Source organism: Marmota monax, unplaced genomic scaffold (genome assembly GCF_021218885.2).
Source record: "Marmota monax isolate L192 unplaced genomic scaffold, Marmota_monax_Labrador192_F-V1.1 WCK01_AAM20220418_F8-fsc00021, whole genome shotgun sequence".
Lineage (NCBI taxonomy): Eukaryota > Metazoa > Chordata > Mammalia > Rodentia > Sciuridae > Marmota > Marmota monax.
The window spans coordinates 26,287,727-26,300,638 of NW_026695228.1; the positions used below are offsets into that span (position 1 = coordinate 26,287,727).

General features: G+C 45.0%; 1 protein-coding gene across 5 annotated transcripts in view; it reads right to left on the reverse strand.

Annotated features, from left to right (window-relative positions):
• Window positions 1-11,017, reverse strand: part of Smarca4 (SWI/SNF related, matrix associated, actin dependent regulator of chromatin, subfamily a, member 4) — a 90,788-nt gene extending 79,771 nt beyond the window's left edge. For 4 of the 5 annotated variants that reach the window (XM_058576800.1, XM_046436575.2, XM_046436574.2 and 1 more), the window contains exon 1: window positions 10,856-11,016. The gene's annotated coding sequence lies outside the window, so the exon portion shown is untranslated. Of the gene's footprint in view, window positions 1-10,855 lie in introns of all 5 variants that reach the window. The other variant, XM_058576801.1, reaches the window with a different exon arrangement.
• Window positions 11,018-12,912: the final 1,895 nt, after the last annotated feature.

Sequence of the window (12,912 nt, forward strand, 5' to 3'; positions counted from 1 at the left end):
TGTATCATTTCATTCACTTGGATCTTCACTCTTTTTATTTTCATTCCCTTGAAAAACCACTTCAGCTGGGTGTGGTGACTGAGGTACTCCCAAAGACTCTGTGGCTGAAGATCTCAATCAAGGCCAGCCTCAGCAATGTGGTGATACCCTATCTCAAAACGAAAAATAAAAAGGGATGGGGATGTAGCTCCATGGTAAAGTGCCCCTGCGTTCAATCCCCAGTGCAACAAACTAATAAACGCACCTCAGAACAAGCCAGAGGATCTAAGACAATAAGGATGATTCTCTGTCCTCAGGGAGTTCCCTCTAATCCACCAGAGAGATATTGGTCTAAATGCATGAACACAAACGCTACCCTATCTATCCAATGGATAGGTCTGTTTCAGACTCACTTGACCATAACAGAGTCATAACACAAATTTACATCAAGTAACCGCAGCCAGTTTCATAAATCTGCCCTGCCCCATGCTCCCTGGAAAACACTGATGGCCCCTATTCTTTGTCTGGCTTAGAGTTAATCAAGCTCACTAGACCCCCCAAGGTCTGCTTTGCTGCTGCACATTAACCTCAAGCATAATAAGTGAGGGCAGAACAGTGGCCAGAGAAGGCAGGGAGACACAGAATCCAGCCTACTAAATATCACCCGGGTCCTCCCAGCCACCGGAGCAGAGGATTTACTAATGATAACTTCCCCACAAATAATAATGGATCTGGCTTGGGGTTGTGGCACAGTGAGCACTTGCCTAGCATATGTGAAGCACTGGGTTGGATCCTTAGCACCACACAAAATAAACAAATAAAATAAAGGCATTCTGTTCATCTACAACTACAAAAAAATATTTTTAAAATAAATAAATAAATAAATAAGGTGGGCAGTAGTGCACACCTATAATCCCAACAGTTCAGGAGGATGAGGCAGGAAGATTGTGAGTTCAAAGCCAGTCTCAGCAAAACCAAGGTGCTAAGCAACTCTGGGACCCTGTTTCTAAATAAAATACAACATAGGACTGGGATGTGGCTCAGTGGTCAAGGGCCCCTAAGTTCAATTCTCAGTACCCAAATAAATAAATAAAAGTATTGTGTTCATCTACTTAAAAATATTTTTTAAAAAATAAAATAGGGGGGCTAGGGTTGCGGCTCAGCAGTAGAGCACTCGCCTAGCATGTATGAGGCACTGGGTTTGATTCTCAGCACCACATGAAATAAAATAAAGATATTATGCCCACCTATAACTAAAATAAATAAATAAGAGCAGGGGGCTGGGTAGTGGCTCAAGTGGTAGAGTGCTCACCTAGCATGTATGAGGTACTGGGTTCAATCCCCAGCACCACATAAAAATAACAAAGATATTGTGTTCACCTAAAACAAAAAATAAATATTAAAAAATAAATAAAATAGGGGGGCTGGGGTTGTGGCTCGGTGGTACAGCACCTGCATAGCATGTGTGGGGCACTCGGTTCAATTCTCAGCACTGTATATAAATAAATAAAATAAAGGTCTGTTGACAACTAAGAAGTATTTTTTAAAAGAAAAATAAATAAATAAAATAGGGGGGACTGGGGTTGTGGCTTAGTGGTAGAGTGCTTGCCTGGCATGTGTGAGGCCTTGGGTTTGATCCTCAACACCACATATAAATAAACAAATAGTAAAAAAAAAAAAAAAAAAAAAAAATCCATTGGCAACTAAAAAATATTTTAAAAAATAAAATAGGGGGCTGGAGTTGTAGCTCAGTACACTTGCCTTGTAAGTATGAGGCATTGGGTTCAGTCCTAAAACCACATAAAACCAAATAAGGGCACAACTTATGAGTCCATACACAACTAAAAAAATAAATAAGTAGATAAAAATTTAAAAAAATAAAATAGGGGGCTGGGGTTGTAGCTCAGCAGTAGAGAGCTCACCTAGCACATGCAAGGCCCTGGGTTTTATCCTCAGTACCACATAAAATAAAGGTGTTATGTCCAACTACAACTAAAAAATAAATATTTAAAAAATAAAATAAAATAGGGCTGGGTTGTGGCTCAGTGGTAGAGCGCTCACCTAGCATGTGTGAAGTACTGGGTTTGATCCTCAGCACCACATAAATATAAATAAATAAAGGTATTGTGTCCAATTACAACTAAAAAATATTTTAAAAATAAAAACAAAATAATGATGGATCACCAAATGTGCCAAGCAGATGACTAGCAGAGAACAAAGTTCCTGCCTGGTGGAGTGAACAACCAAAGGACAGAGATAAGCACAGAGATTAACTATGACACAGTGTTACACAGGGGGTGAAGTGTTGTGAAAAAAATAATCAGGTTAATGTGATAACAAAAGGGAGACAATCTTTCAATCATGGTGGCCAGGGGCAGTCTAAGTAATGGGGGGACATCAAAACAGAGATTTACAGTGAAATGGGTGAGGGGCCACGTGGCCTCTATGGGAAGAGGGACCAGCAAGTGCAAAGGCCCTGGGGTAGGACTTTGCTGTGCACATTCTGAGGCACAGCAAGTCAGTCAAAGTGGCCGAAGTGGAGAGGGTGGGAACACACTTCATTTCTCTATATTCTCACATAACACTTCTAATGCCAACTCCAATAAAACCAGAGTTTTTTCTCTCAACAAAGAACACTCCTAAGTTCTGTAGGGGGAGGGGGAGGTTTCCACAACAAGCAATTCTCCAACTCTATGAATAGCAGGCCTTACACTTTATTTTTTTTTTAATATTAATATTTTTTGAGAGAGAGAATTTTTTAATATTTATTTTTCAGATTTCGGTGGACATAACATCATTATTTTATTTTTATGTGGTGCTGAGGATCAAACCCAGCGCCCCGTGCATGCCAGGCAAGTGCATTACCACTTAAGCCACATCCCCAGCCCCAGGCCTTACACTTTAATTGACTCTACCTAGAGTCAGAGTTAGATCCAAAAGCTAAGGGTTCAATCCCACAAGAGAGTCCACCACTTCAGATGCCAATCACATGTCTGGCTTCCCTCTCCTCTAACCCTGCAACCCTCTCCTCACCTTCAATAATTTGGTGAATTATTAAAGTGCCTTCCTTGTTCCAGATAATGGAAAAATTATCTGGAACAAAGGAAGGCACTTCACTATTACCAGTTTATTATCAAAATTATAACTCTGTGACAACCAGATAGAAGAGGGCCAGGCACAGGGGAGGTGGTACATGATGGCAGGGCCTCTTTGTATGTGCCCTCTCTCTAATTACTTTCTGGTGACCAGCCCCAGCCTGAGTTAGCCAGGGACTACACCCTTAATCACCTCATTGGCATGAACTCAGAAGTAACCAAAAAGGGGTTCTATGTAAATAAGAAAAAACTTCCTATCACTCATATGGGGGCCACAAAGATCCAATGTATTTCAGGTTATATCACAATGGGCAAGAGAGTCTTGTTAGCAGGTGGGGGCAGATCACAGGTCTTAAGGGCCACAGTGAGGAAAGAGGAGTTTATACTAGTTGTATCCAGTAGCAATGGGAAGCCACTAGAATATTCTGGGCAGAGGAGTGACAGGGTCTAATCATCACAACTACTTAGGAGGCTAAGGCAGAAGGACCAAAACTTCAAGGCCAGGGCTGGGGATGTGGCTCAAGTGGTAGCGCACTCGCCTGGCGTGCATGCAGCCTGGGTTCGATCCTCAGCACCACATACAAATAAACATGTTGTGTCCACCAAAAACTAAAAAAAAATAAAATAAACATTAAAAAACAAAAAAAAAAAACCCTTCAAGGCCAGCCTAAGCAACTTTGCAAGACCCTACCTCAATATAAAAAATAAGGGCCTTGGTTGTGACTCAGTAGTAGAGAGCTTGCCTAGCATGCATGAGGCACTGGGTTCGATCCCCAGCACCACATAAAAATAAACAAAGTAAAGGTATTGTGTCCATCAACTACATATGTGTACACACACACACACATATATATTAAATAAAAAATAAAAGGGTGGTGCTGGGGATGTGGCTCAAGCGGTAGCGCACTCGCCTGGCATGCGTGCGGCCTGGGTTCGATCCTCGGCACCACATACAAACAAAGATGTTGTGTCTGCCGAAAACTAAAAAATAAATATTAAAATTCTCTCTCTCTCTAAAATAAATAAATAAATAAAATAAAAGGGTTAGGGGGCTGGGGATGTAGCCCAGTAGTAGTGTACTTGCCTAACATGCATGAGGCCCTGGTTCAATCCCCTGTAAGGAAAACACAACAACAACAACAAAAAGCCATTTCTCTGGATAAGCTGAGGGAATGAATGTGAACGAGGAATCAAAAATAAGAGAGGAGGGCTAGGGTTGTGGCTCAGTGGTAGAGCACCTGTCTTGCACGCATGAGGCACTGGGTTCAATCCTCAGCGCCACATAAAAATAAATAAAGAGGAGCTGGGGCTCAGTGATAGAGTGCTTGCCTTGCATGTATAAGGCACTGGGTTCGAACCTCAGCGGAAGGAAGGAAGGAAGGAAGGAAGGAAGGAAGGAAGGAAGGAAGGAACGAACGAACTATGTCCATCTACAACTAAAAAAATAAAAAGAATAACAAAGGTGAGCACCAGGGCTTCAGCTAGCCCTATAGTTCCAGCTTCTAGGGAGGCTGAGGCAGGACCACTTGAGTACAGGAGTTTGAAATATAAAGACCAGCATGGGCAACATAGTAGGACCCCATCGCAAAATAAGTCCACAAATTTTTAAAAATGACCAAGCAAGGCTGGTGTTGTGGCTCAGCGGTACAGTGCATGCCTTGCTTGCCTCGCACACATGAGGCGCTGGGTTCAATCCTTAGTACCACAAATAGATAGATAGATAGATATGTTGTGTCCAACTACAACAAAAAAATAAATTAAAATTAAAATAAATGATCAAGCCCTAGAGTGTAGGCTAGATTCAGGCCCAACTCTATCCTCTTGATCAGGACTGGTGACAGAAGGTGGCCTTTTATGGAAGGAATAGAGGCCTGAGTAATTCTGGCTGAGAATCAAAAGGGACAAGGAAGAAAGCCCTGCAGGACTGAAAGGGCGAGAAGTACAAATAAAGGTAGCACTCAATGGGCCAGAGTGTCCAGAGGATGTTCTGGGAGGCAGGCAGGGCTGCAGGGCGCTCTGAGGTCTAGGCTGCGATCAGCACAGCACGCAGCCTTCCTGAACTCAGATTCAACTCCCAGCGCACAATGAGATCATCCACCAGCCCACTGTACTGGGACTTTCAGGGCAAGCCAGGGTGGTGCACATCAGATGCTCCACCCCCAAGTCTCCCACTGTCATAAGTGAGACAACAACTGTCATTTGGCCACCTGCTTCCTGAGCCAGCAGGGCATGACCAGCTGGCAAAGGAGATCTTAAAACCCCAAAGAGCCATCATTAAGAAATGGTCCCATTCTCCTTTATCACACACACAACTAATGAATGCAAAAGGAGCAAAACCCATGCTGTTCCTAAGGACAAATGTTCCCTATAAAAACTGAAAATATTCCCCTTAAGCACAGTAACTAAGTCTCAAAATGAAGCCCTAGAAACCAGTCTGGGGATCAAAAGACAGGAAGGGGCCAGGGCTAGCTTATTTCTCCTAACATCTACCTGTTTTCTTTAAAAAAAAACCCTTCCCTGAGGGAAAAGGGTGCATCCCCTTCCTCTGCTCTGCCCTGTGAATGCAATCTCCCAACAAACCCAGCTACATCTAGGCTTCTCCCTCAAGATCCTTTCCCATACCAGAAGAGGAGTGGAAGAAAAGTGGAGGATGGAGTTCACATGCCTGTCCAATCCAGGTCCTGATGGTTAGTATCAGCAGCATGCTGAGGTAACCCCAGGGATGAGGATATAGCTCAGTTGGTAGAGTGCTTGCCTAGGATACACAAGGCCCTTGGTTCAATCCCCAGCACCACACACACACAAAGAGGTAACCCCAGGAAATTACAGATCCTAATACTTGACTGACAGCAACTGCAGCTCAATTTGGTCTCAGCCTTGATTCTGATTATGTTCTCTTTCATTCACTCCCAATATTCCAGGCCAATGTTATTTTCCTTTTGTAGGTTTTGTACATTCCTTTTATTCTGATTATTTAGAAATTTCAAGTCTCTCAAGTGTACCAACACTACACACAGGTTATAAGAAAAAATATACAAAATGAAAAACTAACATTTACTTTTTTTTTTTTTTTAATTTTGAGACATGTTCTCGCTAAATTGCTGAGGCTGGCTGCAAACTTATGCACCTTCAGCCTCCCAAGTCTCCAGGACTACAGGCATGAGCCACAATGCCCAATCATTCAATATCCTTAAAAAGCCATACCATCATGAGCTGGGGTTGTACAGCTCAGTGGCAGAGTACTTGCCTGGCATGTGTGAGGCACTGGGTTCCATTCTCAGCACCACATATAAATAATTAAAATAAAGATCCATTGATGACTAAAAAAAATATTAAAAAAAAAAAGCCATACCACCAAACATATCCCTTTCTTTCCAAAGCCTATAATAAGATTACAAAGCATAATTTAAAAAACTTTAGGACAAACTGGAGTTGATTTATTGGCAACAACCTTGAAAATATACAGATCAGAACCATTACAACAAAGCAAGAATATATTACCTATCTCATTCTACCAGAATGATGTAGAAATCCTAATAAATGATAATAGCCACCAACTGTTTTTATTTTTTATTATTTTTTTATTTATACATGGTCACAATATCTTTATTTTATTCATTCATTTTATGTGGTGCTGAGGATCAAACCCAGTGCCTCACATGTGCAAGGAAAGCATTCTGCTACTAAGCCACAATCCCAGCCCTTTATTTTGTTTTTGTGGTGCCTGAGATCAAACCCAGAGCTTGGCCAGGCATGCTGGTACATGCCAGTAGTCTCAGTATCTCAGGAGATTGAGGCAAGAGAATCCCCAGTTCAAAGCCAGCCTCAGCAACTTAGCAAGGCCCTAAGCAACTCTTGCTCAGCAAGACCCTGTCTCTAAATAAAATATATATTTTTTTAAAGGGCTGGAGATGTAGCTCAGTGGTGCAGGCACTGTTATAAGCACTTGACAGTTGTAATTTTGAGGTTCAGTCCCTGCAATAATCCCACAAGTTGGGTACTATTACTGTCCCCCTTTGCAAATAAAGACCTAGATGTAAACATACCAGAACAGATCCCTTGTCTGCCTGTTCCCCACTGAATCTCCAGCAGTGCCTGGTAGAGGCACTCAATGCACATTTGTTCGCTACATGACTAAGGAATGAGTGGCTGGGTCACTTCTTGCACTACTCCAGGGGGCGCCAGTCATGATGTGTTCTATCTTTCAATTTGAATGGTTCATCTGTGCCATGGCAGCCCCAGTGACCAGGCCAAAAACAGTTGGCACATCTGAGGACTTACTATGTGCCAGAGACTGTCATTTGAAGAAACAGGAGTAAAACCCAACTGATTGACTTGAAAGCCCCTAGAGAAAAAAATGCCCCTGGACTTTGGTCTTCACTGGTAGAATGGTTTCAGCAGACATTCACCAAAATACCTAGTCCCATCCTGGTCTACCAGATTCAACAAAAGGCTAAGACATGGAGTGAATGTGTCTAAAGTCACCTCCCAATGTTTTCAGGATCCACAAGGAGTGGCAATGAGGAGTGGCAAAAATATGCAAATAATCTGTAAATAAATATGCATATATGTTGGGTGCTTTTCAAGGACAGAAAAAATTTGGGACAACTACACTATCCTACACCACAGTTTTAATGATATCACCTCCCCTGATCAAAACCTGCAAAATCAGTGTCTCCTAAAGGGCTGGGTGCCTAGGCAGTTGTGGTGGTAGACACATTTGTAATCATAGCTGCTCAGGAAGTAGAGGCAAGAGGATCTCAAATTTGAGGCCAGTCTCAGCAATTTAGCAAGACCCTGTCTCAAGATTAAAAATAAAAAGGCATGGAGATGCAGTTCAGTGGAAAAGTACCCTGGGTTCAATCTCTAGTAAAGTGGGGAAAAGGGCTGAGTACATAATGATTTTAGATAGCACACAGAGGAACACCTATTATTTTCCTAATCAAGTATGCAATGATTTTAAAGAAAGTTTTTTTTTTTAAATGTTATGTGTGTGTGTATATATAGTCTACAGCACATCAAGCCTGGGTGTTCTGGGATATAAGAGAACTCTAAATTATGGGGCGGGGGGATTAGTTTTTTAAATAGTTGATTTAGGGAGAGGGAAGAATAGAAGTTCATTGGATTAGACAAAGGGGAATGAAGGGAAGGGGGATGGGAATAGGAAAAACTAGGAAAGACAGTAAAACTATCCAACATAACTTTCCCATGTTCATACAGGACTACACGGCAAGTGAAACTTCACATTATGTACAACCACAAGAATAGGATCCTAATTAGAATAACTTATATTCTATGTGTGTATAATATGTCAAAATATACTCTACTGTCAAGTATTTCTAAAAAGAACTTATAAAAAATGCTCAAGTGGGGGCTAGGGTTGTAGCTCAGTGGTAAAGCATTCACCTAGTACATGTGAGGCACTGGGTTCTAGCCTCAGTACCACTTATAAATAAATAAAATAAATATATTGTATCCACCTACAACTAAAAAAAATTTTTTTTAATGTTCTAGTTGGCTCAGGAGGCTGAGGCAGGAGGACTTCGAGTTCAAAGCCAATCTCAGCAATGGCGAGACACTAAGAAACTCAGTGAGACCCTATCTTTAATAAAATACAAAATAGGACTGGGGATGTTTCTTAGCTGTTTAGTGCCCCCGAGTTCAATCTCCAGTACCCCAAAAAAAAAAAACCACCTCTAGAACTAGAATGTAAAAATAAATAAATAATTGATCTATTAGGCTGAGAATGTAGCCCACATGTAGAGCACATGACTTAGGATGCATGAGGGCCTGGCTCTGATCCCCAGAACCAAAAGAAAAAGATAGGTTTATAACATAATAAATAAAATAAACAATACTCCCTCTAAAAGTGGGAGTGCTCACTATATGCCAGGTGCTGCCAGACTTCCAGATCATCTCATTCAACTCTAACAACCACCATCTGAGGTGGCATCCTGGGCATACCTGTTTCACAAGTGGACTTACTGGTAAGTGCCTTTCGAGAGGTAGAGCTAGGACTTAAGAGAACTGCACTGAATCAAAGAGGTCTGATTTCTCACCACCATCCCATAGAAACAATCACCCCACACTTCACTTAAGGGGATGGGAAACAAAGGCCTAGAAACTTCCAAAACATCAACAGGACTGGGAATGTAGTGGCTGCATGGGAGCCTCTCCTAGTATGAGAGCGGTCCTAGGATCAATACCCAGCAACACATACACACACAGCAACTAACATTTATTGCTTATTAATTTTGTGCCAAGTGCTTTACAGATACTCAGGTGATCCTCCCAAGGACCTTCCTTGTTCAAAATATGTTTGCTTAGGAATACTATGTGCCAGATCCGGGGTACACTGCAGCAAACCAGGAAGACATAGGCCATGTTCTGATGGCACTGGGAATGGCAGCTACATAAGAAAGAACCATAGAGATGGGGAATAAGGAGAGGGGAACAGTAACTGGTCCAAAGGGATCTGGGAAAGTCAAAAGATAAGCCTGGGCATCCTCCCTAATTTTGAATAAAGGTCCCAATGTCTCCCCTGCACATCCACTGTAGCCCTTTCATAGTGCAGATTGTGATGACTGGCAGACCAGAGAGTTTGTTCCCTTATTTATGGCCTGTCCCCTATAAGACTGAAGAGGCTCCTCAGGGAGCCAACCTCCAAACATGTGACTCTCTTAGGATTTGAGTATTTGTTGAACAATGAGAGATCAGACCAGTCAAAAACAACAATGCGTTCCACTTGCCAGGAACCCTGAAACAGGCTTTCACCAACTCCATTTCTGAGATTATACTCCTTCTGCAAAGAGGCTCTGAGAGATTCAGCCACTTGCCTAAGCTCACATAGCTAAGTGACCAACAGCGCCAGGAGTCAAACTCCAATCCAGTCTGTCAACTGAGACTGGATTCCTGGGAAGTGGCTCTTCCTCTCATTCCCTGCCTACTTTCCCTAAGGAGTCACTGGAAAAAAAAATTAAAAATAAAGAGTGGTGTCTCCGCACCAGCACATAACATTTGCCTAAAAGTACCAGGTTTAAAATAAAAGCCTTAATCTGGAAAATCAATTGCGAGGGAGGGAAAAGGACGCAAAAGAAAAACAATGCTTTCAACAGCAGACAGTCTCCTCCCTCTGTCCTCCCCCATTTGCCGTGAATCGACCCTCACTTTGGGCCAACATTTTAAAGTAACTGCCTGCAAAGGACTGGGGAGTAATTTATCTTTCCTTGAAAATCTGGAACGATACAATTTTTAATAAAATTTTAGTTGTGGAGACCCACGCGGGCTCCTAATGTTTGTGTCCAGGAGACGGTGTACACATTTGAGGTGTCTGCTACCGTGCCCCGACCGCAGCCTTGCCAAAAATGCAGCATTCGGGTCGGACCCGTTACAACGTAGCCAGAAAAGCCCCGACGCCTGGCCATTGTTGGAGCAGTGGCCAAAGAGCTCTCGAATGAGGGACCGGGACCCTGGATCGCCGAGGGGGGGCGAGCTTTGTCCGGAGACCCCGCCGAGAACGCGCGCGGGGGACGCGCGGCCTCCACGCGGCCCGGGCCCCCCCACCCCACTGGCCCGCGGATACTGTAGCCGCCGCGGCCTCGCTACACTGTGGCCTTCCCCGCGCGCGCGACTGCTGGGCCGGCTTCTTGACCCTCGGGCGCCGCCGTACCCCAGCCCCGCTCCCGGCGCCGGCGGCCCCCTCCTCCCTCGGCGCCCCGGCTCCATTCAAACCGTCCTCCCAAGCCCCGCGCCGCGCTGCACTTTCAGCCCGCGTTCCTTACCAGGAGCTGCCAGCGCCGTCGCCTTCCCGGCACCGCCCCCAACCCTCCGCGCGGGGCCAGGGGCAGATTGGGCGTCTCGCCTCTCTTCACGAAACAAAGAAGCTGCCGCCGCCGAGCGAGGGGAAGCCTCGCGCGCGCGCCCGTCTCGGCCGCCCCCCCACACCGCCCGCGTCCCCGCTGCGCGCGCACTCGCCGCTTCCCCTCCCCCACGGGCGGACGCCTCAGCTTCCGCCGCCTGTCCGGCCTCGTGCGCGCGCCTGCTCGCCCTTCCGCTCGCTGTACGCGTGCGCACCCGCCCTGGCTGAGAGAACTGGGCGGAGCCCAGAGAAAGCACGCGCACCCGACGTACCTCCCACCTCGATCCGGGACGGCCCTGCGCCTGCGCACGATGCCCTTCTTCCTCCGCACGTTGCGCGTCCCCACGCAGCCGAGCATGCGTGGAGCGGGCACCACTGCGGCGGCGCCGGGGAGTTGGGGGAGGGGACCCATGCTGTCCTAGCTCCTTCAGGTAGTGATGGCAAAGGGTCTGAAAGCTCGGAAATAGGCACTCTGGGCTGTGCGTGAAGCTGAGAGATGATCAGACTGGACCAAGATCAGACAGTCGACCTGCAGACCATGGGCGGACCTGGGAACAGCTTTGATCCTTGGCCTGGGGCGGCAGGGTCTGTTCTTCGAGGCCAGGTGGGGCCCTGCTGTGACAGCCTCCTCTGCAGAACCTTCTTTGTGCTGTTAATTAGCTTAGCAAATATTTATGGACCTGCTACTGTGTCCCAGCGGACGTCGAGCTCAGGATCTATGAGAAGCAAGATAAAATAAGTAAGATGCACAGTGCATGAGATAGACACTAGGAGGGTCATGGGAATTTTAAATAGGGCAGCCAGGGAAGGCTTCAATGTGAAGGAAATAAGTGAGTATGGACCTGAAAGTGGAGAGGGACAGAACCTTGTTCAAGCGTGAAGACTCTTGCGACTCTAGACCTCTAATCTGGTCACTCAACTGGAACAAGCACTCTGCCAAAACAACCTTAAATCCTGTAGCCTTTCAGCCCCTAATACCCCTACCCCTGCTTCCTTTTCCTCATGCCCTAGGTTTCTGGTTTGTTTGGGGGCTTTGTTTTTTTTTTGGGGGGGGTGAGGGGGGTACAGGGAATTGAACTTGGGGTGCTTTACCACTGGGCTACATCCCCAGCCCTTTTTGAAACTGAGGCTGGCCTTGAACTTGGGATCCTCCTGCCTCAGCCTAGCAAATTGCAGGAATTACAGGCATGCGCCATCACACTGGACTCTTCCTAGGTTTTTTTCAGGTCTCAGCTGACACCATCTCAGCCTTGCCAAGTGGTTGATCACCACCTTCTTTTCTCTGTCTCCATATTGGAAAAAAAAAAAACACAATAAGAACAGTTATGTCTCCCTTACTCCAGTGTAAGTGGCAAAAATGTTACCTATTTCACTCTCTAGGGAATACCCAGCATTTAGCACAGTAACCCTCTCTGCCACATACTAGATAATTTTAAAAACTGTACTGAACCAGGTACTATGGTGCCTGCCTGTAATCCCGGTGACTTGGGAGGCTAAAACAGAACGATAACAAATCCAAGACCAGCTTCAGACCCTGTTTTAAAAAACAAGGCAAGGGTGTAGCTCAGGGATGGACCACTGTTGAAAAAATGAGACTGCCTGCCTGATGTGTGCATTTTTATGCCAAGCATTGTACCTGCATCAGCAAGTTGGGTCTTTCCATTTCCAGTGTAGGTTGTTGGAGCATAGAGAGGAAAGTCAGATCTTATGCAGGTGTCAGAATGGGTTTAAAACTAGACTTCCATTGTTAGCAGCTGGATGATACCTGGCAAGTTTATTGGATCCAGTCTATGCCTCACTATTTTCATCTGTAAAATGGAAACAATAATAGTACATGTTTGCACCCAAAATTGGTGAAAGCAGGTCACCTGGTAGCTCTCTGAACCTGAGGTAGTATTATTGAGGCATATGAGGTCTGCACCTTGTTTTCCTCACTCACTGTTGAAGTTCCTTCCACATGCCAGTAAGGTAGATGTGGTA